The 27,335-nt window shown below is 38.7% G+C and overlaps 1 protein-coding gene across 2 annotated transcripts in view; it reads right to left on the bottom strand.

The window, feature by feature from the left end:
- ABLIM1 (actin binding LIM protein 1) overlaps positions 1-27,335 on the bottom strand; it is a 216,306-nt gene that overhangs the window by 166,370 nt on the left and 22,601 nt on the right. The window lies entirely within an intron of this gene.

The raw sequence follows: 27,335 nt of genomic DNA, 5'->3' as shown, positions 1-27,335 counted from the left end.
AAGGAAGAATGTCGGAATTGTTTAAGCCTCACATCCTAGGAAACGAGACCAAAAAACAGCCAAGCACAAGAGACAGAAGCTGCCAACTTGCAGCCTGAAGACCTCTTCAGACTATTCTTACTGTAGTCTGTACACACTACGGACTGAGAGATTCTGTTGTATCAAGAATCTAATTTTCTCCCTAAGATTTTACTTCATGTAACAAAAAACCTACTTCTCTTCTAAATACGCATGAAAGGGTGCCTGAAAAATGCATGACATGCTAGGTTCTTGCGTAGAAACAGCTAGATCCAAATTTTGGCCAATGATCTTCAAGGATTAAATCAGACATTTAATTTCCTGACCTCTTAACTTACTTTTCTGTACATTGAACTGTGACCTTCTGAGACAGCTTGTTAAAAATACACTCATGCGCACACATATATAGATATACAGACATAGAATTTGGTCTCTCTGCCTTTATTCTCAGTCTGGCATTCTCCTCCTCTGGCTTTGTACATTTTATTTGCTGCCAAGTTAAGTTTAGTGCAGGACAGGGCGTTCACTAACTTTAGACTTGTACCGTGCCTGACTGAAAAATGATTAGCTCATCAGAAATAATGCTCTCTCTTTGGCCCCACTGTGTTTTTTAATAATCAAAGCATCCCGCATATTAATTATTGTTGTCACCACTGTTATGTGGTAGACATATAATTATTCTGGTTCTAGAGCCAAAAAAGATTAAAGCATTCCCAGGAGGTGTTGACCATTAGCATTTATATATAGCTACTCTTCTCCTAGGAACAAAGTCTCAGATACAACTGTAAAGAGGAGTTTCGTAGGTCTAGAAATAAGTTCTTTATCATCATTAAGAAACATTTCTGTAGCATGCCACTGCGATGTACGCAGTTAACCACATTTATATCTTTTTTGCTTAGGGAAGAGATAAGAGAGATGACGACAATGATTCAATATGCATCTACGTATTGTACGTGCCTGTATGCTCACACTAGCTGTATTACTAGTTGCCATTGTATTAGAGGCTATATTTGAGCCACGTTTTAACCTAAGTATTCTACATGGCTATGTATGAACATTCATATCCCCTCTCTAATGTAAGCTGACTATAAACTGATTTTCATTTATGCTAAATTAACTGACCATATCTAGTAATTTAGCACAGCATGTAAAAAATGGTCAATGCTTGCATGTTGCACAAGTTTTAAATTTCATCTCAATAATTTCTGTATACCTTCCTAACATTGAAGGTCTAGTTTCTAGAAACTTTGGAGAAAGAATCTGAAATGTACCTGCATGCTGTCATAAACATGTATGTTGTTCTCACGAAAAAAATATGCAAGTCTCTCCAAGTGACAAGACTTTGAAAGACTAGTCTATTTCACTTAGCAGAGAGATGTTTTTGTTGGCTATTAAAGCTCAGCAGAGACATGCTGGCTATTAGCTTTCCAGTAACTTCATCTGGACGTAGCTTACTCCATCCTACACAGTTCTCATGACTACGATAGTTCCTACAAAGTGCCTGAGCATAATCAGTCCCAGCACTGCAAGAGCTATGCAGACCTACACTGGTATCAGAAGAACAGAAAAATCAGCAACCTTTATGACTACAGCACACAGGCAAACAATATGACATTTCTTAAATTTAAGACCTTGTTCATGTGATCTCCATTTTCTTTTAATGCTTTTTTTTCCCCCAGACTTCATGTAGTCCTAACAGAAGCACCTCTAATCACAAACTACCTGCTATTAGAAAACATACAGATCAAGAGTGTTAACAACAACTCTTCAGAGAGCCACAGCTTCATGAGGCAGCAAAATCCTGTTGCATCTAGGGGGAAACACACAAGAAATCACTCTTGCTTCTTTGAGTTTCCAAAGTAGTTCTTACCAGACGACACTGACCATATTAGCTCAGTGTGCTGAGGTTGAGGGAGCCCTGGAGGATTCTCTCCTTCGGGAGATATTATTCACAGATGAGAAACCAAAACACTGGGCAAAGTGATTTGTCCATGATCACAAAAACCAGTGTCCAATTTAGAAGTTGAGCTTAGTGAGATCCAATCCAGTGGCCTAACTATTCAAACTTCTCTTTAAAGAAGAACATTAAAAAATTGGACTTTGAAGATGACCAATGAGCTCTTTTCATAAGGAAATTAACTTACTCTATTCTTTCATGGCTTTCCTCCTTATTTTGTCTCACTCCAAGTTTCACATAGTAAAAATTTCACCTATACATTCCTTGCAGGTGATACAGATGTAGTAGTTCCACCAGGGCTGGTTCACAAGTGACAACAACAGAACCAACAGGTCACAGGATGACAATTACAAAGAGAGTCTTCCTTGGTACTTCAGTAAACCATGACCCTCATCTCCCAGACTCCTGATTGCTAGTAATTCTCCTTTTCATTTATTGCTTCCAGTGATGATCCTTCTAGATTTTTTTCCCCATCCTGTGAAATTACTGCATCACTGTCAGTGCCTCTGTCTCGCATCAAAAACAAATTTACAATAGTTACCTTAGAACTTATGCACAGCAATTATTTTCCAGAGTAACTGCTTAGAACAAGTGTTACGCCATGTATTCTGTGCTTCAGAAAAATGAAGCTTTATAGACATAATGAACAGCCAGGGAAACACTCCTTTCTTGTGCACTGCTAATTACATTCTAATTATAGCATTTTACATGCATTTATACATCTTTCATCCTAATACATCCTACAGCACTTTCTAAACTGTCACAGGGATTTAAAAGGAGGCCTACATTAACACAGAACTGCTAACATCCATCGTTGCACCCCATAAATAAATACGAGAGCTATTTGGGCCAATAGCAGAACTGCAAACCTCTGTAGTTAGAAAAAGACCTTCCCTTCCCTGTTAGACATCATTTGAAATTCCTGCATATCCATTTCTTTTGTTGATCTCAATGTTTTGAAAACATTAACTAACTTGCACAATATTCTAACTAGGTAAGCCATACACAAAGACATAAAATCTGCAATGCCTCTGCTAGTAGTCAGGACCTAGTGCTTAAGGCAAAAAGAATATGAACCAGGACAATTATTAAGTAATCCTTCCAGATTCTCTCCCACTTTGCAGCAACATGGTGATTTAGCTGGAAACTGCCACCAGATCTGTGTTTAACAACTACTAACACACCTATTATCTACATTTTTTTCTAATTCCTATTGGAATATCTCCCTCCTTTTCATTGCCCTACACACTGCAGTAGTGAACACCGACCTGTAGTCCAGTGCTGTACAAAGAAACACTTCCAAAATAGCTTTGTTTATTTTTAAGCCTGTTGTCTGCTGATTTTATCATGTTGAGGCCACAGATCTTACATCCTTGGAGGAGGGGAGAGGATGGGGAGGAAGAAAAAGCAGTATACTCATAGTCCACATACTTTCTCTGAACAGAGATTTTAGAAAAATTTATCACATTTCTCAACACCAGGCAATTCTATATATAGGTAAACAAACACGGAAGCCAAACTTTTCCAACAAAATAATCTCAAACAAGACTTTTACATCCGTTTTTACCATTTTTTGGTTGGTTGGTTGGTTGGGATTTTTTGAAGTGAAAGGCAAAGACAAGTGAATTGGAGTTGCAGCCATTTGGGTCCTCTGCAAGAATACAAGCTGTTTATATTTAGATGCCTAATCTTAGGCACCTAGCTTTGAAAATTCCACCCAGAGAAGTCACTTTCTGAGGTCACCCACTAAGCTTAGTGACAGGCCTAATGAAAGAGTGCAGGCCTCCTGGACCTTAAAATCTTTCGCAGAAGACAAAGAGAAGGAGTAAACTCCCCAACATATCTATGAAAAATGGTGGAGGCCAATTCAATTCTACTGGGATTGCAATGTATACTTTCAAGAAATGCAAATATTGCAATTGTGATACGTGGCGCTTTAAATAGTTCCTAAGACTAAAACGTCAGTCTCCTATTACGCTTCATTTAAAGATTTACTTAACAATTTCATCTTTTCTTAACCTAAGCTAAGTGTTTGCAGATCTAGAATAGTGTGCAACCTCCCTCTGTGCTTTTCCACACTCAAATGTAGCCTGGGAACTTACTGATACCAATTGCTTTCCCCTGACTTGGCTCTGAACTCAGGCGCCAAGCAGCGGATTACAAATGGATAACACGCAGATAAAATGTTTGGCAGCCACTTGACTGTCATATGCTTTCTGTTGCCAAGAAACAAAACAGAACGTATTAAAATCATCTCATCAATTAAATTTTCTATAACTGTTTTTTATTGGTATTGTGTTGGTTAAGCAAATGCTTTTTCTTTCAGAAGAGAAGCGGGTTAGTTTAAGGAATGATATTTATTACCATCAGCAGCTGGCATCTAACAGATCTCTACAATAAATAACTCGGGGCCAGAGCCTCAGCTAGTGATGGTTGATTTTGCTCCTTGATATTAACAAATAACCTCTTTGAGAAACATGATGTCAGTGCATCAGTTTACACCATCTGAGAGTATGAATCCTAATTTCTTGTCAGTCTTTTTCCTTCAACTTAATCACTCAGGGGAGTTACTAAATGTTGCAGTATAGTAGTGAAATCCTGGTCTGTTGTTTCAATCTTTGCCTTCCAAAAACTACTATAGAGATCTTTCTGAATGGTCCTAATTTTGATAAAAGCCTGCTTGAAATTTCAATCCACCTTCCAAACAATTCTCAAGGAAGACCCTCTGCCACTGACAGATTATTTACATTTTTGATTTTTTCAAGGATGACTCTTATTTAACCCTCACATAAGTCAGCTGACGATTAAACGAAAGGAATTGTTGAAGGATTAATTTACAATGAAGAATAGCTACAAAGACATCAAATCAGATTGACAGAAAGCAAAAAAATTGGTTTCAGTTGCATTCAGTAAAGTCTAGACCTGTAAACACTGTACATGAAAGGAAACTCACTGATACTCATGCATTAATTTTGCACCTATGCATGTTTGCTATGCATTTTTTTTAAAAAAGAAAAAGATAAGAGTTTAGAGAGTGCTTCTATTTTCCCCATTTGTTTTTTTTTTCTTTTATGTCATGGAAAATTGGTTTCTTTTGTTCTGAGTGCTGTTCAGAATGAGCCATAATTATGTTAATGCACTCCAAAGAGATATAGAAAAATAGAGAATCAAAAGTTGACTTTCTTTATAAAAAGGGCACGAAAACGTAGAGATTACTAACCCCCAGCATAAACAGTGTCAGACAGAAGAAAGTCTTGCAGATGTTCTCCTTTAGCATCAACACATGTGGCATTATCAATGTCAGGATTTTTAATGCAATTCAGAACTCACTGTTAGTCCAGAAATATAACTCCTCAACCTGTGATATGATATACCAGAAAGTGAACAATACTCAGAAGTCTGGGCACCTGAGACTGTTTCCATTCTCAGCACCAGGCTTCACACAACCTGGTGGGAGTCTTTAAAATGGAGGGGTTACTTAACTTACCAATGTCTTCGTGATATTACATCTTTTGCATGAATGTACAGCATATACTACTAAAATTTCTTAAAAAAATAAATAAAAACCCTCTCTCAAAAAACAAACAAACAAACAAACAAACAAACAAACAAACAAAAAAAAAACAGTGGACTCCACTATTCTTATCTGTAAGAAGTTCAGGTGTAGACCTGAACATAAAAATATCACACCAGAACACCAGAATGGCAGGAATAACTTTCCAGCGTATCAAGTTCAGCCATCAGCAATCTATCACATCATACAGCTCCTTACATAACCTGATTAAGTTCCAACCTAAAACTAGTAACCTCTACAACTCCCACTGGAAAGCTGGGCTAGGGATTTGCTTTCTTCTAGCTCCCATAATAAATTATTAATGGATTATTTCTGAGCATTCTTCCTTGTGACAGTGCCACCCACTCAATAAAACAGCTCTTCTCCCTTCACCAGTGCTTATACTTTGGATATATGTACTGATAGGTACCATATTTTCTCTCAGCATCTTTTGTGTTAGTCTGAACCAACACATACTTGTTTAGAGATCTAGACAAGTATATGCCTGCCACCATCCTGCCATCAAACAAGGCATCATCGTTTTCCTCCACAGCCACTTCGGCACCGGTAAACTCCTACTGTACAGCAAAAATGGCTCTTCTTAGTCCTCAAGTATACAAAAATCCCTTAGTACAACCAAATTTCATTCCATTTCTATGACTTGCTCTAAACACCTCCGTAGAATAATCTCCACTTACACTGAACATGCATCCCAACTTTGTCACCTGTACACTTCATTAGCAGATGTCTATTTTTTTCTTGCCTACCTCACAGTTTATGTATGAGCCTCAGTTTTTTCCACCTTAATTAGTAATTTCTCAAGAACAAACATTCAAGTTTAGAGATTTTTGTATTTCATCTGCCCTGTTTTATACTAGCACGTCAAAGACAACCCCTCATCAGTCACTCCTGCACTAAACTGTTCTATTGGTTCAAATGGAGTCAAAAGCATTCTGTATCTACAGTAAAAAAACCAATGGTTAAGTTCTGTCATTAAGAATTTGTTCAAATGAGTGCTGAATTCAGTTGACATCCTCTACATTTCCAGAATAGCCATAACATTGTTTCATGAGAAAACAAGAAGTGTAGCCATTTTGATCTCTACTTTTATAATATGCACAGGCTTCCACTGAAGTTAAGACATCTTTGACCTAGAGTCAGTAACACTAACATTCCTGTAACAATTGACACTGGTATCAATTTATAATCTGAACAAGATAACAGATGGGGAAAAAAAGCAGAGAGCAAGCGAGAAAGAGCGAAACAGAGCGAGCGAGAAAGCAAGCGCGCGCAAAAGAGCAAAAAAGAGTGAGCAAAAGCGCACGCGCAAGAGGGAGAGGGAGAGAAAGAGAGAGAGAAATTAATTTGTCTAAATTTGCATACCACAGACTAGTAGCAAAGCCAGAAAGAGGATCTAGACATTAGAATATTCCAGGTAGGAACCCATTAGACGATTTCATTTATTTATTTATTTAAGTACAGTTGCATCTAATGAGACTACTTAACATGACAACAGATGAACAATGTGACTGTTCATCTGTGTCTCTCCTCATGATACATGCTGCTTAGATAAATCAAAAGTGTATCTGAAGAACCAAGATTCAAAAACAGGCAAAAAGCGTAAATCTAAAACAGTTAAAAGGCCTTTACATTACTCCATATGCTTTAAGTTTATAGCATAATTGAGAGGGAAAAAATGAATGAAAAAATATTAAATGATGTCTTCCATTATTTTTTGCTGCAAGGCAATCTATCATAGCCCATCTGACTGCATTGAAAGTTTTTCATTAAAATTTTATTACTACTGATAATTCTATGTATGAGCTGTGACTCTAGACCAAAAAAAGCTTTCCTTCTTAATGCAATAATTAAAGCAAAGTAGCATAGACACTTATAAAAGAGCATGAAATTTAAGGACAACCTTGACTTCAACAGCAGTCTAGGCAAAAGCCTCTATGAAAATACTACGATGCCAACCACTAGTGAATCTGAGAAAATAAAACATTTTGTTAAAATAAGTAAAAAAAACCAGGAAGTGCTACCATAGTAGGCCTCAGGAGTGTCTGCATATAGTTCACCTAAGAAATAAATGATGAAGATTCTTAAATAGTCAGAAACATGCAGGATTAAAATCAATAGAGGTTGCTGCGTCAAAAAGGAGGGAGAATTATTCTTTGCTTAACCATGTTCACGTGCTTTTTTATCAGTAAGTTTTATTTAGAAGGACAATGACCTTTATTTAGTAGGGCAATGACATTTCCATCTAGTTACTTAAAACACATAAGGGGGTTCCTTGCAGAATCACCTCTTCCGTTCATTATATTTGAAAGGCCTGCTATATGCAATATCTAACCAATAGTCAGCACTACTATTGCTACTGCTTAGCACTCCATGCATTATAAACCACACGCTGGGAGCACAGAGAGCTCACCTAAGCACAATTGCTTTCTCCCTTCTGCCAAAATTTTCTGCTAGAGTAAGCAGAATGCTAGCCAGGACTTACATGTGGGTCAAGAGACTCAGGATATGGTAATTCACATTGTGCATCATTAATTTATCAAGTCATTCACCATCAGAAGAATTTAAAGGGAAGAGCCCTGACAAGCAAGAGCAATGAATGCTTGGGGGATAGAGGAAATAATTGGTTATATGAATTCTGAAACTCTTCCAGGGCTTTATCTTACAAGTAGCCCACTGATATCCTTACTGTACATTAAGATAGGAGTAAGGATGAAAAGATTTGAGCCCAAAAAAAAGAACGACCTATGTCTACCTACTCCAGACTTCAGTGCATGGAATGGGTATCTGAAGAGCAGGAGCCCCTATGTTTCGCAGTCCACCATGATTAAAATTACTGATTCATAAAGAGAATCACAGAGTAATTCAGGCTGAAGGGACCTCTGCAGATCTCATTCAACCTTCTGCTCAAAGCATGGCTTCTTTCAAAATCTGATCAGGTTGTTCAGGGCCTTGTTTTGAAAACTTCTGAAAACCTACAGAAAACCTACTGCATCATTTCATAAACCCAAGATGTTTGTATGCATGTGTCCCAAATGGAAATGATCAAAGTTTGGCTTACCACTTGCCACCTGCCCCCCTTTTCCCAGGAATAACTTTCTCTTTGGTTCATTTTTTCTTATTATACTCACTAAAAGGACACCAGCAAGCTCTTTAACACCTCATTCTCTTGTTATTAATTTATTTGATCTCCTGCAAAGCACAAAAAGCAGCTAAGATGCAGTCCGTTTTTTTCTATTTAAAGAATGAGCTGTTATAGATACCCATCAATCCCAGATGAATTGGAAAACAATTCTACCTTTTGACATCTGAGAACTCATGAAACAATGTTATGAACAGAAATTAACACCAGCCAATTAAATTTAATTGGCATTTGATCGAATGCTTAGTCAGCAATTTATACACACTGATGACACCCACACACTAATTCCACTAATTTCTGTCATAAGTTTCACATTTGTTCCATGACAAATTAATGTTTTTTTTTAAAAAAAATAGTTTGGCCTTTTAGCAGATAGTTTATGTAGGTTAAAGGGCCCAGCTCAGAAGCCTAACTCAAGGTCAACTGTGTTGTCAAAGGAGGCAGTTCAAAACAAATTCCACCTACAGTACGTGTCTCTGATTAGAGAGCTGAAAGGCTGGATAACACATACCTTACAGACACCTACACTGGAAACAAATCCTTCATTCCAGCCTCTTAGAGCATTTGTCCATTTCATGCAGATGCCTTTACATGGATCACATATTCTTGGAAGCTGAGTTTCCAGGTAGCTTTATTATAGTGTCACTGATTTTTCCAGCTTAAAACTATTTTCAGCTTCAGACCTAATGCTATTTTCATCTTAAGCTCTGGCTCATTGCTAGCCTTAACATCACTGCGTACTTAAAGATTCATTTTGGATTGCTCTCACACTTTTACAGAGCCAGGAAAATTCTGGTGATCCCTAGACTAAATTTGTGATGCCTATTCTTTTCTCAGCAATCTAAAATATTCTTCAGCCATTGTATTACCCATCAATCCTAGGGAAAAAAAAAAAAAAAAAAAAAAAAAAAAAAAAAAAAAAAACCACTTAATGCCTGCACTGCGTCTTAGACTCTAAATTCAAAAGAAATAAATTTGTACCAAAAATAATGGACTTGATTTTCCTCATCTCCAGGCCATCCATCTCCTACTCTTACTCTGAGAGGCACCAGAACACATTCTACAATTGTCATTTAATCTCTACCAGATCTGACCATACCAATTCCCCTCTTCCGTTCCCCAACTCTGTTCCTTCCTAGATATCTGTCTCAGTAAGCTTAAATATATGCTTTATTATTATTATCAATTAATCTGCAAAGAAAACATTCCAGAAACTGCAGAATGAGAGTTCCATTCTTTTTCCAAGTCAGCTTTTGCAAATCTAAGAGTGCAAAGCAGCTTCTAAACTAAATGAATGAGCTGTGCTGCCACAGGAAAATAATCTTACTGTTCTTTAATTACAACCACATGCACAAAAAGAAATAAATTTAATCCTGAGAATAATTAATGGTATCTATGTCCTGATATGCATTTTAATTACACTGCTAGAAATTAAAAAACACTGCTCCTCCATGCCAGTGGTGCTGCCTCTGGGTAAAACCACATTAAAAACAGAATAAAGCCTAAGAGGTTTTTTTGTCATGTGAAACCTGTTTAAAATTCTTTTTTTAAAAAAACCTGCTAGTACATCATGCAGTTGAAGTAGGTGAGAAATCACGGCACCTCTACAAGACACTACTTCCTACTCAACTCTGCCTTACAACAGTACCTGCTCCTTTCAAACATACATAAGAACATACTAAGGCATAAATTTAAATACATGCTGTGAATAAAGCTATCATAAGCCAATCTGAAGTGAGGTAAGAATTGGAAATAACTTATATGGCTCCAGTGCTTTGGAGATGGGATAAACTGTCCCGTGCTATCACTAAAGATGCTTATTTAAAAGCTATTGAAATGCATGTTCCAGACCTGCCTGTAGTAGTAACTCTTGCCTTGCAACTCAAGGAAAATGAATTGCAATTTAAGGAAAAAACTACTCTTGGCTCCAGATCTTTCCTTAAATGAATTCCCACTTTAAGAACTTTTCCCTGTGTAAGCCCCACAACAAATTGAAGCAGTAAGATCTCTGCAAACAAATACTCATTGACTCACGAACTAGGGCTGGACAAACAAGCTCCCATTGTTGTCAATGTAAGTGACCTCCAGGTTATGTCCCTTGTTGCCCCACTAGAGGAACTAGGAAGACAGCACTGTGTTCAGAGATGACAGTATCTATTCCAGAAACAAGGATCAATGCCTCCACCTTTGAAGTGTGAGATAAGATTTGGCAGGCCGCAGAATGGCATGAGAATCACCTACGCAAGCACTGACAAGCTCTGGGAGAACACTAGGAGACAGAGAGGCATTAACCAGCCTGGACCACTGCTGCTACAGAGCAGCTGCTGACTCCCAGCCAGCATATATCCTGGGTACTGCAGTAACAAAAACAACTTAATTAGGGGGCAGCCACAGTCTACACTGACTTCAGCTCCTGGACCTTTTCTATGTATAACTCTATTCATGGGCTCAGCTTTAGTCCAGTGTAGCTACTGCTTCACAAACAAGGCTTTAAGGTATGAAAGTACTGTAAGACTTGTTAGTACCTACCACCATGGAGAGCTGCTACTCAACGGTGATCTTCATGCACTGTCTTATTACAGCACGTCTCATTACTTTCATATTCCATGGCCATATTATTTTGGAAACAACTTATTCAATGGCAAGGGACTGCTACTTTTGAAGAAACAATTTACTTTCTGAGAAAACAGATGATTAAAAACAAACTCTCCCAAAACACTCTGTATATCCCTTAGAATTACCCCATAAAAGCAGAGGCCTTTTCCAGGCAGTTCTGAGTATAAAAGGGATCTCCTGGGCTGCTGATTTAGTGCCTTTGAATAGTACAATCCATTAATAATAGTAGCATATGACAGAGCCCTGAATTTGAAGAGAAGTTCAAACAAACATGCTGTTCTAAGCAGCAGACAGTCTGTCAGAATAGTCTCGAACAATCTTTCTATGTGGCTCAGTAGCACAGGCACACTGCAAAAGTGAAATTCCAGCTGTAATTTAGAGGAGGAACATTACAAACAGCTCAGAGCAGTTCCCATGTGCCCATCCTTTCCTCCTTTTTCATAACCTTCCTGAATTTAAAGGGGAAATATTGCTTTTTAAAAACAACCTTCTCTGAGTCACTAATAAGAACAGCATCAAAAACAAAAAATTACATGCTGGGACCAACTGGCATGATCTGGCAGTGGAGGAAGCCTTCAAGGCACACAGCCAGACAACTGCAGCTCATTGGCCAGGTGGTACATTCATTCCTTGAGGACCTGGCACTTTTCTCACCGAAGAGCTGACCGTAGAATAATTCTGGCATAAGTGCTACAGAATGTGTTTAAAGACTTGCTCTCCCACCTGTGGGTGAAGGCATTATACATTAGATCCAGGGCAAAAAACCCCCCATAAATTACTGAAGGTATGTAAATTCATCAGACTTAGCAAGAGTCTTTAGTCCCTAATGCAGGCTGGAGGCAAAGATTTGCCACAGAAGAGAGACTCAAGCATTGGAGACCAGGTATTGTGCTATAATATTGTGCCACCTGCAACCCACAGGGATACTACAGTGTCACTCTCTCTGTAATAATTATCTGTTACAGCAGTGAGCACATGTAGTCAGGCAGATTTATTTTTGAGTACTAGAGTCTGTGCTTGAAGACTGCAAATGTTTTTTTTTGCCTGCAGACATTTTAGAAAATTCTTTCAAATTAACTTCTGAAATGCTTACACAGCTTTAAAGCCTTTTGTGGGCACACTTGCTCATAAATAGGAGTGACCTCAATCATGTTCAGCTAGTTCGTTACAGGAATAAGTTATGATAAATCACTGCCATTTCAACTCTGAAGTCATATCTTTACTTAATTTGGATTAATTGTTCCTATGGCTTTCCATCAGACTGTGTCAGAATTTTTTTCTTTCCATTTGCTCTCCAGTCTCAAATACTTCTGTATTTTCTTCCCAGTCATTATACTGTGAGCTCCCTGTAGCATGACATCCTATTGCATAAGGCTATATTCTTGTTTCTAATACCAAAGTAACCATGACTAAAACTCCCTATTTGGGAAGAGGGAAGATCTCCTAGTAATATCTGAAACAGACACGTTGCCGCTTTGTAGATTCAACATTTACTGGGTGGCTTGGACACAATAAATTCATTGTCCCATTCATATACCATAACTTCTTCTACAGAGCTCTGGCATCCACTCAAATTTTTGAGCCCTGATAAACTTCTCAAGAAGGTCTCAGATAAACTACAGGAGCAGCAAATAGCTGAAGAAGCTGTTCTGCTATTCTGCTAGCTAAAATCCTGCTATTATCTAATATCATTAGCATTTCAACCCCGTTACCAGAGCTCATTTTTATACTGGTGACTATATCAATGCATGTGTGGGACTGCCATCTAGGTATCATCTGTGGTTACAGCATTACAGAAAAGCTTTTTAAAAAAATCCCCGTGAACACTAGGGAACAAAAACAAAAGCCTTGCCTACTCTGGAAGAGCACTCCAGCAACAGCCTCTCTCGCCCCTACGACCCTGAGAAAGTTACTGCAGGTTATGGCTGGAGGTCAGTGAGTTACAATCAATACAGGATGTCAGAAGCAACAGGTCCTGCATCTACACATCAGACAAAGCAGGAAGAACAAATTAAGCGTCTGCCAGGCCTTGCTCCAAAGGCATTTTTAACTAAATGCTGTGGATAATGCCAACTGTGATTTGAGCTGCATTTGACAGCCCTCAGCTTCTCAAGTGCAGACTAGACAGAAAGACTACAAAAGAAGCTCAAAGCGAGTGACTCAAAACTGCCTACATTTTACTGAAGTTTTCAGAGCTAGAAATAGGCACAAGGATCGAGCAGTAGTCACTGAGTATTGAGACTTTCCCTCATAACCAGGGTTGCCAGCTGTCTCACTTGGGGACAGGAATAACCTGTTTCGACAGATTTACTGCTCAAGCCCTCTTGCTGTTTCCTCCTGAACCTTTAACAAGTTTTTATGACCAATTTCCTTCAAACAACACCCTTTCTCCAGTCAACAATGCAAGGAAGTTACATGTGCGGAGAACAAAGTCAAGCAGACAGATGGGAGGCAAAACAAGCTAAGAAACTCACTCTGCTCGCCAAACCTCTTCCTAATATTTTCCACAACAAGCTGCAACCAGTGATCCCCACTTTCTAGTATCACATCTTTCCTAGGATCACGATTATTAAATCACTTTCTACTTTTATACAGCATTAGTAAAAGATCAGAATTAGTCAGACAACCTTTCTGCCCTTTACTAATTGGAAGAGTAGCTTTTTTATAAGCAGAAAGATTACAAAGGGTAAGAGTTAATCTGTATTTATATCCTCTATCTCTCTAAAGCAGTGAACACTGAAGAAGCTGAGCAGTGTTTCACTGATCAAATTAGCATGATATTGACCTGCCTAAAGAAAATCTGCAGTGTGTTAACTGAAGGCTTCACCAGGTACTTTGCAATTAAAGTACAAACCTTTTGGACTCCAGAGACTTGAGCTGCACTGTTAGTGGAACCTGAAATGGCATAAACCCAGGAGAATTTGGCCTTGGATCAACACCTGTTTAAGTTACTAATGGTGTGCGTGCCTGAGTACATATTTAAGACAGAGGAGATGACTGTGTTTCTTTCTCTGTCTTTATCATTACTTCACCGAGTCCTGCTCTGGAAATGTCAATATCATCTGTATATAATGCTGAAAAGAAAGTCAGCACAAGAAAAGCATGAAAGAGCAAGGAAGTGATAACTAAAATCCTGCAATGGCACCCAAGATATCTCAGATTAAACTCCATCTCTGCCACAGAGATGCTGAGAAATCTTTGACAAAATACTTCTCTCTCACACATGTTAAATGAATGCTCACTGGAAAGCAAAATTGTTTTTATTTATCTTAGATCTAACACTTAGACTCTGACAAAAACTATAAATTGTTAAGAGTACTTTGTCTTCTTTAACTGTAGGTTTCCTGAAAGTTCCTACTGTAACATCCATGCAGGAGATGAAGGAGAAACAGACCAAACTTAATGTTGTACTAAAGAGTATATGCTAACCATTCCCACTGTGCTCTAAATTACACTATGCTACATCTACACATGTAACCATTTGTCCCAAAGATTCAGAGAACTTTGGGACCTTTACTGGAATAGGACATGGGCTGATACAAGGCCCCATAATATGCAGAACTCCAACAGCAGTGAGCAACAGGAGCTTCACATTCAGAGAATCTGCTGGATTTGCAAACTGATGCCAACACAGCAGCAGGGAAATACTCCTTGAGGATAAATTTAAACCCCCCAAAACAAAGCAGATTTTTTGGAGCCTGAAAATTCCTTGGTGTGATTGAAAGAACTGCTTTTAACCATGAGCAGGTTTTCCCCTTTGATACTGAACTGTTATACAGTCTTCCTTTCACTAACCATCTACATTTTTTCATTGAATGAAAAGAGGTGAAATCTAGACTCTCGGAAAGTCCATGCTGGTAGTCCAATCTCCTTCAACACAAAAGATACCTGAAGACAGGTCAGGGAGGGAAAGAGAGATGAAAAGAAGTGAGAATGAAGGTGATGTTACTTTGTTTAGTGTTCAGCCTGCACACATTCAAATATGCATTGCTTAGTGAAGATGTATTCAGTGAAGATGTATTCAGTGAAGACAATCTTGCGTAGGATGATTTCTAATAGTCAAATGATAACGAAACAACAGGGAAGTAACTGGAGCATGAACCAATTACATAAGCAAACTGTAACATTTAAGACTAGAAGGTTTTACATGGAATGCAACAGTTTCATGCAGCACTGAGACACAAGAAGTGGGAAGTACCATAACCAAGTAACCAGAGGCTATCCTATCTGTAAATAGAGCTATTCAGTTTTGCATCTGAAAATATATCAAGTAGTTATACATGGATTATAAGATATGAGAGAAAAATAATAATTATCCCATCAGAATTTGATCTGTGTTTAATTTTTGTGTCTTGTTGAAAAGATTTCAGGCACTTTAATAAGGTCAGAATCTTGTTTTCTTAAGATATGAATCGGCACCTTCATGATGAGCTCACATACTGACATGCTGTAATGTCATCTCAGCCCTGACATGGGATATGAGTGCATCCTCACAAACCTGCAGGCAGCTAGCTTCTTACTCCTTTGCCCAACCTCACTCAAGGGCAGTTCAAGCCTAGGACTGCTTTACATTATAAAAACTGCAGGAGAACCAGTGTGCTGACAAGGGTCACGGTAGTAGAGATATACAGAAAATAAAAGGTAAACATCTTCAAAATTTTTAAGGTATAATTGAAAAATATCCAACATCAATATCACTGATACGTCAACATCCATCATACTTCTTAATGACAACAGTTTCTTGGTGAGAGTTAAAAATAAAGAGCCAATCTATTTGCTTAGTGGAATGAATTTTATATCTTCTTTCCCCTGTCACATATCTGTTTATTATTCTATCATATTTTTAGTCTTGTCAATAGGCAGACAAACAATTGTTAAAAGTATTGCTTCCACACTGACTGGCTTTGGTGCACTAACACTTTTTAACAACTTTCTCTTTCTGAAAAGACTAAGAATGGAAAGAAAGCCTGGGAAAACTAAAATGCCATTTGTCATATAGCCTCAGAAAAAGAAGGTAAGTTTTATTTTCCTCCACCTTGTTGCATTAGTAATTTGCTAATGACTCTCAAGATTGTAAAAGGTCTTCTAAGCAATGCTCAAATCATCAGTTTCAAATTTAAAGTCATCTGATCTCATCAACTTCATAGGCAAAAATGAAAACTGCATCAGGTCTACCTGCACAATGAAAACATTTCATGCGGCTCTTGGGGTAAAGGGATAGTGTAGTGGTTATATCTGCTTTACATGCTGAAGGTTCTGGGCTCAAGCCCCAGTGGAACCAGCACTGGGAGATTTTGGGGAGGTTAGACTAGATGATCTCCAAAGGTCCCTTCCAACCTTACTGATTCTGTGATTCCTTCTCCCTTGTAAGTATTCAACAAATACTCAGGCAGACCTGGCAAGTAAACCGGCTTACCTGAACAGACCCATCTTAGGATGTTTCTGAGAGAAAGTTGCAGTGGAAAAAGAATTATTTATTTAGAAAAAAGTCTAGCAAATCCAGATACCCAGGCTGTATTTTTTTGGAACATTTGATTTAAACCATTTTCTTTATTTAAATTACTATTTATCTAAGACTGGATGAGAAGGCTGTCTGGCAAGTGTTTTTTCAAAGGGTGGGGTTTTTTGGGGGGGGGAGGAAGAGGTCTTTTTAAGGGATGGAAAAGTCTTCTTCCTACATTACACTTCAGTTATATCAAATTTCAAGGCAAAAAAGCAAAAAAGCTAACATTCTGACAGAAATATATTTTCAAATATCCATTTAAGCTCCTTAGTACCCCAATTTTTCATTTGTGAAATGTCACTTTCCTCTCTACTCCTTTACAGCCTCATATAGCACTGTCACTGCAGTAACCAACTACCACAGAACCCAAATTTGTTCAAAGCAGCATTCAATATTAATCTAAATTCTGCAAAATAATCTAGAATCTTTGGAGAAAACAAACAGGTTTACATATATTCCTCAAACCCCCTATATATAATATTTATACACACACAGTAGTGTTAGACATTTGATAGTAGCTGTGTGTTACACAATAGAGCATAAAGCAAGTTCTTTTAATTAAAAAGTCATCTAATATTTAAATTTTTAAAATGAGAGCAAGAAGTCAGCCACCAACAACAGCAAGTCAGTCATTCTCAAATGAAGTAAAGCAATGCTGACAGTGAACTGCCCAGTCCTACTCCCTGCTACAGGCATTCCGGGAACTCCGCGGGGCAGTAGCGAAGGGAATTCTAACATCACAAAGAAAAGTCTTATAAATCTCGGCATTAAACCTGTACATCTTCACTCATCAGGTGAATTATCCAGACAAGATGAAATAACATTAGTCACTACAGACACAAAGACACATAAGCAATATTGGCCTAATTGAACCAGACAGCCAAGAGTCAGGGGAACAGTTCTGAGCATTACTGGTTTTCAGTTCCTCAGCTGACCCCATTCATTTGCCTATTTAGTGCACTGTTTTTCCTATATGAATTACAAGGAAGTTTTACCTTGGCTTCTTTTGTGGCTCTTCAAAACTTAACTGCATACTAAAATATTTTTGTTGTCTACTTTTTACTGTTTAATGCAATAAAAACCAAACAACTAGTTTTCAAAACAGAAAGGCAGTTATTAAGCACAGTTTTCACAACTCCCAGACTTTTGAGCTTATAAAATGGAACAATTACTGCAGCTATATTTGAAAAAAGATATTGGCAGGAAGGTTACTGTCCTTAAAAGAGAAGCTATTTTTGTTGTAAGTTTTCTACAGTTACAGAGTCTGTGCTATAAAGAAACTGGACAAGGTTAAAACTCTTTCATTTACAAATTTGATAATTATTCAGAAGCTAAAATGAAGAAATAGGACAAAAGTGAAACAAAGTTATAGCTATATATATAAAAAAAAAACCACTGAATATAGTGTATCTCCCCAATATGTCAGTCTCATCTGCCATCTAAACATGCTGCTGTCCACTCTGCCTTTCACAAATGGTAAAGGAATTACTATTCATTTTGCATGCAGCTGCAAAAATAAAGCAGCTAATCTCACTATCATTTGACTGCAAAATAAAACACAATGGTTTAAAAATATAATCTCAATACCATTAAAAATAAGAACAAATTAGATAATACTAATTAATATACTTTAGATAACAATAATTAGACAAAAGATCCAGCTTGATATTGCAGGTTCTTATAATAAAGTATGTCTCCCATGGTCCCAGTTGTCATGAAGCTTCTACTCTGCTTTAAAGACACAAATAAACTGCAATGATAAAGAATATATATAAACGCAGGATGTAACACTCACACTCTTCCAGTCAAATGAATCCTAGAAAGCATCACAAGCTTCAGTAATTATTTGAACTATGCCTCAGACATACTGGGCTAGCCATTTTCTGGTATAAAAACATAAAATTATCTGCCACCAAAGGCTTCCTCCATGCTAAGAGGAATGGGTACAGTATGACAACATAACAGAACTTAATATATGCCACATTAAAGTAGAAGTACAAAAATATTCAACTAAAACACTAGACTGAGTTCAGGAAAGAACAAATACAGAAACAATTCTGTATCAGAAATAGCCATGATAAAAGCATTCTTCTCTGCTCCCTTGTATTAATCTAACATCAATAAGAGATTATCAAAAATGTACATGGCTGCTTTACATGGCTGTAATTCCAGACCCCTTGGATTCAAAAGAACTCCTTCCAAAAATCAAAGGTGTATCTACATTTCTATGTTTATTTATTTTACCTCTACTCTATTAGTAACATCAATTATTTGACATATGACGCAATCTACATTATCATAGGGACAGATCAGCAGCTAAAAGAAAAAAAACAAACAAGTCTCACATAAAATTCCAGCAAGATTCATCCTCCAATTGAGTGCATAATTGACTTAAATTTTACTTTGTATTTTCTTTTTCTAGGTTCTGAGTTGATTTTGATTTGACTGCATGTGGAAGTTTAGAATCTCTACCTGAAAAACTCTCAAATGCCACTAACACAATGACGGCTTTGAAAGATACTGATTTTCAGTGAAGTGCCTACTGTTCAGGCAGCACACAGCACAAAATCCAATACAGCTTATTTTCTGTAGCACACGCTAGAAAGACTCACAAAATATTTTAAAGGGAAAATTGTAAGATTAAGGAAGGCTTTAAAGGAAGTACTAAAAACAAATTTGAGGAAGAAAAAGACTGTCCATAAAACTAAAAGCACATTACAGCATACCTAGGTAATAAACTTAATTATGACAAATCACAGACAGAATTGGAAAATGGGTCTACACCTGAAAGAATACACTGAACTTATGTCTAAGCAAGAATAGGTATTGGCCTTTTCCACCCACTCAGTCATTGCTAGACATATATTGAGATTATGAACAGTTATATTAATTTTTTCTTTTCAAAAAGTGTTCCTGTCTCCTATACTTTTCAGACTAGTTTGGAATCAGAAGCAATGAAAACCCACGAAAATATTTATTCTTACAGTGTTTCCCCACCTATATTTCAAAGCACAAGCGACTATCTAAGGTGGGATTGCCGAGTTTCCTAATTCTAGGAGATAAAAATTAAAGGTTTCATGTAGCTTGGAGCGTATCTTCCCCACTGCACACCAAAAGAAAGAAGACATAGGAGTTGACTGAAAAATGCACAGCTGCTAGAACACAGTCCAGACTGTGCAGCTTAAAAGCCTTCAGACGTTCATCTCTAATTCCAATGCATCCTGTTTACACACAGCACCATCATTCTTACAGCTTCTGCCCAAGCAGAAATCATAGGGCAAATGCAGCTGCCTATAGAGTGTCGTACAACAGTCATTTAACGGCACAAGATTCAACCACTTAGGTCATGATTTGAAGTATGTCCACACCATGTCTATATTCTGTAACCAGAAGTGTCTTTTTCATAGGCAAAAGATCAAAATGTAACTTGAAGGTGATAACAAGATTAATGCCGCTATTCCTTCAAAAAAGGCCAATAGGAAATGTAATGATCCTAAAGGAAGTATTTTACATCTCAAGTGAAATATAGCCTAATATGACAAACGAGAAAGTAAGCAAGCATTTCATTCTTATTTCATGAACCTTTGGGGGGGGGTTTCCTTTCAATGAAATAATTTGAAAATAGCATATTAAAATTTTAATAAAATAAAAAATTAAAATAAAATAGTACTATAACAATGAACACATATTTTATTCTACAAATGCCAAGCACTGCATTCATAATTCCTAACAGAAGACACAGGCAAAACTGGTTAGGAAATTCAGATCTCATTCACAATGTGAAGAGCCCTGACAAGACCAAAAATATAGATAACCATAGCTCTTTTTTCCATTATAACATTCAGAATCAAATGATCACCTTAAGCAAAAGAATGACAGATTATTTTTTTGATACATTAGAACCTGCACGTCTGGTTTTGGCAGTGTTTCCTATGCAACACTCCAAGATTAGACACACTCAGGGAGTGAAGGCACTCGTCATGACTGCTGCATTCTTGAAGCGTGATATAGAGAGTGTCAAAACCAAGGGGTTTTCCTTGTAAGTCTGTTCTTCAAAATACCTCAAAACCACTGACTGATGAGTATGTTCTCTAAAGTGATTAGCACACTTGCCACCATCTGCTTTTGCTGTACATGAAAGGCATTTTCTGCCAAGACTATCACAAAATACAATTTGTTTTGGAATATTTAGAAGGTTGACAAATGAGAAGATTATAGGAAGTCTACTAGCATACTGAACTCGCGTTCAGAACACACACACGTGAAGAATATATAGCATTTTAAAAGATATCATATGAGACAAAAATTGTATGGGGTGACATCTGCAAAATATATACAGTAATTTTGTCTTGAGGGACAATTACAAAGAAAGAAACTTCTTTAAAGAAGGCAATAATATGTAAACATATAATGTAAAGCTTTTTTGGATTCTAAAGAAAGTTCTTGCAATGAAAAGTGAAGACGTACTTTCAAGGAAGAAGCAAAGGGGCACAGAATTTTTCAGACAAAATAAAATACTATGTAGATGCTGATATCCTAGAGACAGTTCTTTGTACATTTGTACATTAGAAGGATACAAAATTTTTCTGCTAAGAAACACACTCCCAGGACTGCGCTTTTTTGACACAGAGAGATGCACAGTTTCAGAGTCTCACCAAGAAAGCTAGTATTAAGATGGCTCAAGGGAAGAATATGGGCTGGTAAATCTGCAGAAAAACTATTGGCTTGGACAGTCTCATCTCTGGAGATTTACTCGGGGTGAAGGGAAGGGAAGCAGCTCAGACTTGGAAGTCCTAGATGTACATTAGCCATGCCCAGTGCTGGTCACCGCAGAGGCATCTAGAAACTGGTTCCCAGCAAATGTTCTTAACTAAAAAAGAAAAAAAAAAATCATTGCTACATTAGCGATAGCACCTTCATCTACTTTCTTCAGTCTCACAATGCTGTTGTGATGCAGTTATGTAGGCAATCCCCTCATCTCACCTATCTTATGACCTCAGAAGCAAAGTTTTCTAATAAAAATGGACACTTCTCGGGAGCTCGTTCTCTTTCATCATCTTGCTAATTTCTTAATTTCAATAAATGCCTGTTGTAGTGATCTTCAAAGTCTAATCACACACTCATTTCTCCCTCTAAAAGTTGGAATTTCCCATGATTTATATATCACTGAATGCCTTGATATTTTTATTAAAGAGGAAAAATAATAGTTCTGATCTATCTTCTCTGTATCATTTATAGTGTTAGCTACTCATGTGACATAAAAAGGGGATGAAGAAGGGGGCAGATAAATAACCCCAGGATTTTTTAGTCTTTCATCACATAGATTTCCAGCATACATCATGCTAGTCACCCTTTTCTGAACTCCCTTTAGTTTGAGCTGGAGTAATCAGAACTGCAAAATATTCCAGGAGAAGTTTCACCACTTATCTATATAAACGTACAGTATTTTCCATACACTACATTCTCTATCCCCCCTCATTTGCCCCCTTAGTCCTCATAAGCAGTCTAAGAGCAAGTGCTTAAGATACTAACCTGAACACAGAGTATTTAAGTCACGTTGAACATTAACGAGGGGGGAAAAAGCTAGTCTTTGTATTTTCTGTTTCTACTCTACTTCCCACCCAATAGTAAACTATTTCTAGCAAGAGCAGCTAAGAACCTTTAGGATGTAACCAAGCGCAGGATATTTTTAATCTATGATTACACATTGTCTAAGTCAGATGAACATCATTTAGGAGGTCAGCCACACTCTGTTCCTTGTTATCATATTCTCATGTAACTTGAAACTGCTGCAAAAATCTTTACGAAGGGCCATGTAAGAAAGGCTGTAACAGGGAAGACTCAGCAGTCCTACCATTTCTCAGGCAGCGAAGATATGCAAGAGATTTTCATCTCTCTACACTCTGCAATAATAGAGCTAACCCAGTAGTAAATGGGGTTAGTCTGGTGCTTTGCTAGGTTTGATGGACTGTGATTTCAGCTGTTCTGGGCAGAGTCATTAGTTTCACTAGGTTACTTTAGATTTTCAGCAATGCATCACAAAATGATAATCTGGCTGGTCTGATAAGAAATATGGTATTCCGCTGCCCTGAAGAGGGGGCGCTGTGTCTTTTTTCATTTAGCTGTTTATTTGCTCACTGTTTCATACTAAGCAGCTGAGATGACAGACTAATGCAGCCTCAACCTTTTGCTTGTATTACCAGATTCTGCTAAAGATTAAAAGACAATTTTCCAATTATTTTCTCTTATCTTTGGGATAGTGAGTGAGAGTCTCAGAAATGAAGAGGTAGGAGGTAACTATCTCTGTCAGAAAGGCAAAACTGGCTTACACTGTGTAGCACGGGTATCTTTTCTGCCTACACCTTAATTACTTTTCAGTTTGCGCAGTATTATATAACATATTACTGTGAAAGTGTCTTGCAGTTTGAGCTTCCCTACCCAAAACAAAGAGGGACCTACTCCCTTACCACCACTGAAATTACACGCTGGCAGAAAAATAGGACAAATCAGCGGGAGATTTCCAGGCTGCACTGCTGAGACGAATGAAAGAACATGTTAGTGTTAAATGCTTGCAAAACAGGGAAAAGGGAGATTGCCCATTCCAGAACATTTAGCCAAACTGAGGGATAGAAAAAGAAAAAAAAAGCTATTTATTCCTCTCTCACAACATAGAACTGAGGCTGTGGAAGGAGAAAGGATCCAGTGGCCAATGGCACACATTCCTACAGGAAAAGTACTGCTCTCTGCCACGGGCAGCAGAAGATGGATGCACATAGATCTAAATAAAATCTGTAATTTTTTTCTTCTGCTTGAAGATCAACAACTTTTATCCAAAGAATAGTAAAGGAAAAAGGAAATGTAACAAGGAAAAAAAAAATAGCAACAGGGAAGCAGATATCTTGATTCTCTCCCCATCCTTTTGTTCTAGTATGACATTACCTGGCATCTCAGCTCTGCTTCAGAACATGAAAAACAAACTCAGTGGATGAAGAAAAAGGATGACCAGCAAATGGATGGGGGTAGGAGAATAATGAGAGAGTGTGGTAGTGCAGTCAGATGATATAAGGCTTGCTGCTAACCAGGCATACCTGCTCACTGACATAGGTCCTTCAATGTAAAGGCAATTCAATTCCTATAGCTGCAAATCACCACAGTCTAATTGCTGCTCTGGGACCCCACATACTACATATGACTGGCTGACAAATTGCAGATCAGACTTATCAACTGCATATGATGCATGGTGCCTCAGGGTAAAAACAGGTTGTAGAGTTGCTTTGCTAATAAATAATAGCCAGGCCTCATAAAAGCAGAGAGGAAAGGCAGTTGCATGAGTTTTACTCCTAGTACACAAGGGTCACAAAGTTTATGGTATAACAGAACATGCCAAAGCTAATGTAATTCATTGTATGATAAAGTACACAAATTTTCATGTAACATTGCTGCAATATATGAACTCTAGTTCCCTTCAAACTAACTGAAAGTTCTACATGTAAATGTAATCAACACTTTGAAATAATGTAAGCAGAGAGAGCTTCAATACTTCCTACCCAACACTGGTCTGTGAAAGCATTACAGTTCGGGATGATGGAAACCATTAAAGAGACAGCACACGTGAGACTGGGAAAGCAGAGGACCAACAGTTCCCCCACTCCCAGCTCCTCTCACACACATTTCTATATCACAGCCTTGAGGGTGGATAGCGTGGATAAAAGAGTGTGTTAGTGTTTGGCTTCATGTTCACTGCAATTCCATCAGTCTCTCCTCTGAGAGCATGTGAAGTCTCACAACTGAGAAAAGAATTAAGTATACCAGTGCAGCCCAGACAGGCAGGCTATGCACCACTGACACTTAATATTAACTGAGTACAGACAAGAAATGAGATGCTGTAGAAGACAACTACCCTAACACACTGACACGCCTTGCCAGGGGAGATGAAAAGCAGTAAAAAAAGTTGGGAGAGGCAGAGAGGGAGTACGACTCTGAATAAAGTATTTGGGATATGGATTCCTTGCTCTGAGACTGAATTGAACTTGTGAAGACATTAAGCAAAGTCTACAGAGCCTAAAATTACTCCTTACATCTACAGTGTGAAATGTAACCAACCCACTGCTAGAAGAACTGACTTGCCTGTCTCCTCTTACAAGTAAAGCCTGGATTCTAGAGCTGTCACTTGGAAGGATCAAGGTGCTCTTGGGAAGCCAATTAAGTATAATTATGGTGCTATGACCTCTGGAGTCAGTATATAATTTCAAAAAAACCCCAAAGCTTACCTGCTCCAGGGGGTAGGTCTGTGGCTGGAGAGCTGCTGATGTGGTTCCAAAAGACTTCGTAAGCAGGACTACAGGCAGCAAGATCCTTAGCACATGAGAATGAGTGACAGCAGCTTTAAGTCATCGCACCTTTGTCTCACTCAAGCCTATTTTATAACTAAGAAAGCAAAACTTTATCTCACAAGAATTCTGGGATGGTTAATGCCAGTCAAATCTACAAACAAACCATGAGCAAAGATGCTCTTTTACCCCCAAGGGGTAAATTGATTACATGGTAGAACAGTGTGAAAGCAAGGTGATTAAATTCAGTGAAAATACAAATATAAGCCTGCAACTATTTAGTTTCAGAAGTGCAAGTCTGATAAACAAGAACTACTTAGTGAAATCAAGAGGTCTCAAAACCTTGCAGATTCACACAGAGGAGGTTGAGACTCAATACAAACATAAGAAAACTATGTGGAATCTTAACTGAAAGCCAGACAAAAAAGAAAATTTAGGTAAGTGTGGAGCATTCCCATAAATGTAAGTACTCAACCCTGAAAGCCTATTCAGAGTAACTAGAGAGAGAGCCAGCAATGAGCGGTCCAGAAGTCTGATCCAACTCTGAGAGCTCAGTAAGTGCAATGTAGTATATACAGCAAGTAAGTGAAGCGCCTCCCACCCTCTGCTTCCTCAGGTGTGGCGGCAGCACACGTACATGCTTGGTTACCAAACAGCATCCCAGCAGAGGATGCCTGACTACCACCGAGACAGGGCCCTGCGCACCTGTGAGCCATCTGAATAACGAACAGCAACAGACACACTGAGCCTGTACAAGCTGTGTAGCACTGTTAGAGAGCCAAAATGGTAATGTCCTGTCATCTACTGCACTAAGTACAGGGAAACGTGACTCTGCTGCGATTCTCTTCCTCAAAGAGCCAGCAGAAGTAAAAAACCAGCCTGCAGCCCACGCTCCTCTGCGGCTCCCTGTCGTACGTCCCCCCGGACCACAAACCTCCACCTCCCACCCTGCCGCACCCGCCTGGCGCTCCGCTGCCAAGCCCGGGCTCTCAGGGCAGGCCTGGCACGACGCGCACCGCGAGAGCGCAGGGAGGCGGCACCCTCCCGGCCGCCCCAGCGGCCGCCCCAGCGCGCTCCCAGGCCCGCGGGGCCCACGCAGCGGCACGAAGCCCAGCGGCAGACTTTGCTCGCCTCCCGCCTTCCACGGCCGCCGCCGCAGCAGCCGCGACCGAGCGCGGAGGCGGGCGCAGTGCGAGGCGCGCAGCCATCGCCAGCAGCGTCCCGGGCCCACTCGTTTGGCGACGGGCTGCCGCGACCCAGGGAAAACCCGCGCCAGCGCTCTGCGGGCGGTACTTAATCCCTGTCGCAGTTCTCCCCCTGCGCCCACCGCAACTTCCACCTGAAGGAGACACAACACGACACAAGCTGGCCTGCAACACACCTGGTAAAAGCCCCGTAGTATTCTCTGCCCATTCTGCTGACAGCTTAAATAATACTTAAAAGCTTGACAGCCTCAATACTTACCCAAAGGGTGACCTAGATTTGTGGCCGCCCTGCAGGGATTGTAAAAGGCCTCCATTCACCCGTGTCAGCTTTCACAGAAAATATCTTTAAAGGTGATGTTCTTAACCCTGTCGTTCTTAACAGCTTTGATAAAGATCCCTAGATCTCAAAGCTAAAATCATGTGAAGTGTAGCTTTATTTCAGCTTTCTGATAAGAATAAAGTCGGTAAGGAACCTCATTTAAAATATCCTTTTTATATAGATTCTCTGTGTATCAGGCGCTAATGGACAAAGTCAAAATGTTTCAGATTGATAGTAAAGTCTATTTCACTATCCTCTGAATATAGGATAACGCCAGCACGTACCTCTGATTAAAAGCGCTCCCTGAAACGTGACATGTCTCTGTTTATCTAGAACAAAGAATACATTACTCTGCCATGCAAACTGAGTTTTATTAACTTGATTCTGGGTCTGTCACTCATTTTTCAACATCTTACGTGTACCTGTATATATGTCATGGTTAAATCCATTTGATGGACTGTGTGTGTGTTTCTTTGATGAACTCTCTGCCGTTTGCCTGCCAATCTGGCTCTTTTACAGTAACTTATCACAGTTCAAACTACTAAAAGCTGTACTAAAATCTACACAGATTTTTAAAAGAACAGAAAAAAAGGCTTCAAACTGTTTCTGCCTTCTAGATATCTTGTCAGTTTGGATCACTAACTCTTGGGCACTATCTTTCAAAGTGTGTAAGA

Source organism: Rhea pennata, chromosome 7 (assembly GCF_028389875.1).
Source record: "Rhea pennata isolate bPtePen1 chromosome 7, bPtePen1.pri, whole genome shotgun sequence".
In the NCBI taxonomy this organism is placed as follows: domain Eukaryota; kingdom Metazoa; phylum Chordata; class Aves; order Rheiformes; family Rheidae; genus Rhea; species Rhea pennata.
The sequence above is the reverse complement of the archived record's forward strand: the minus strand, read 5'-3'. Positions and strand labels throughout refer to the sequence as shown.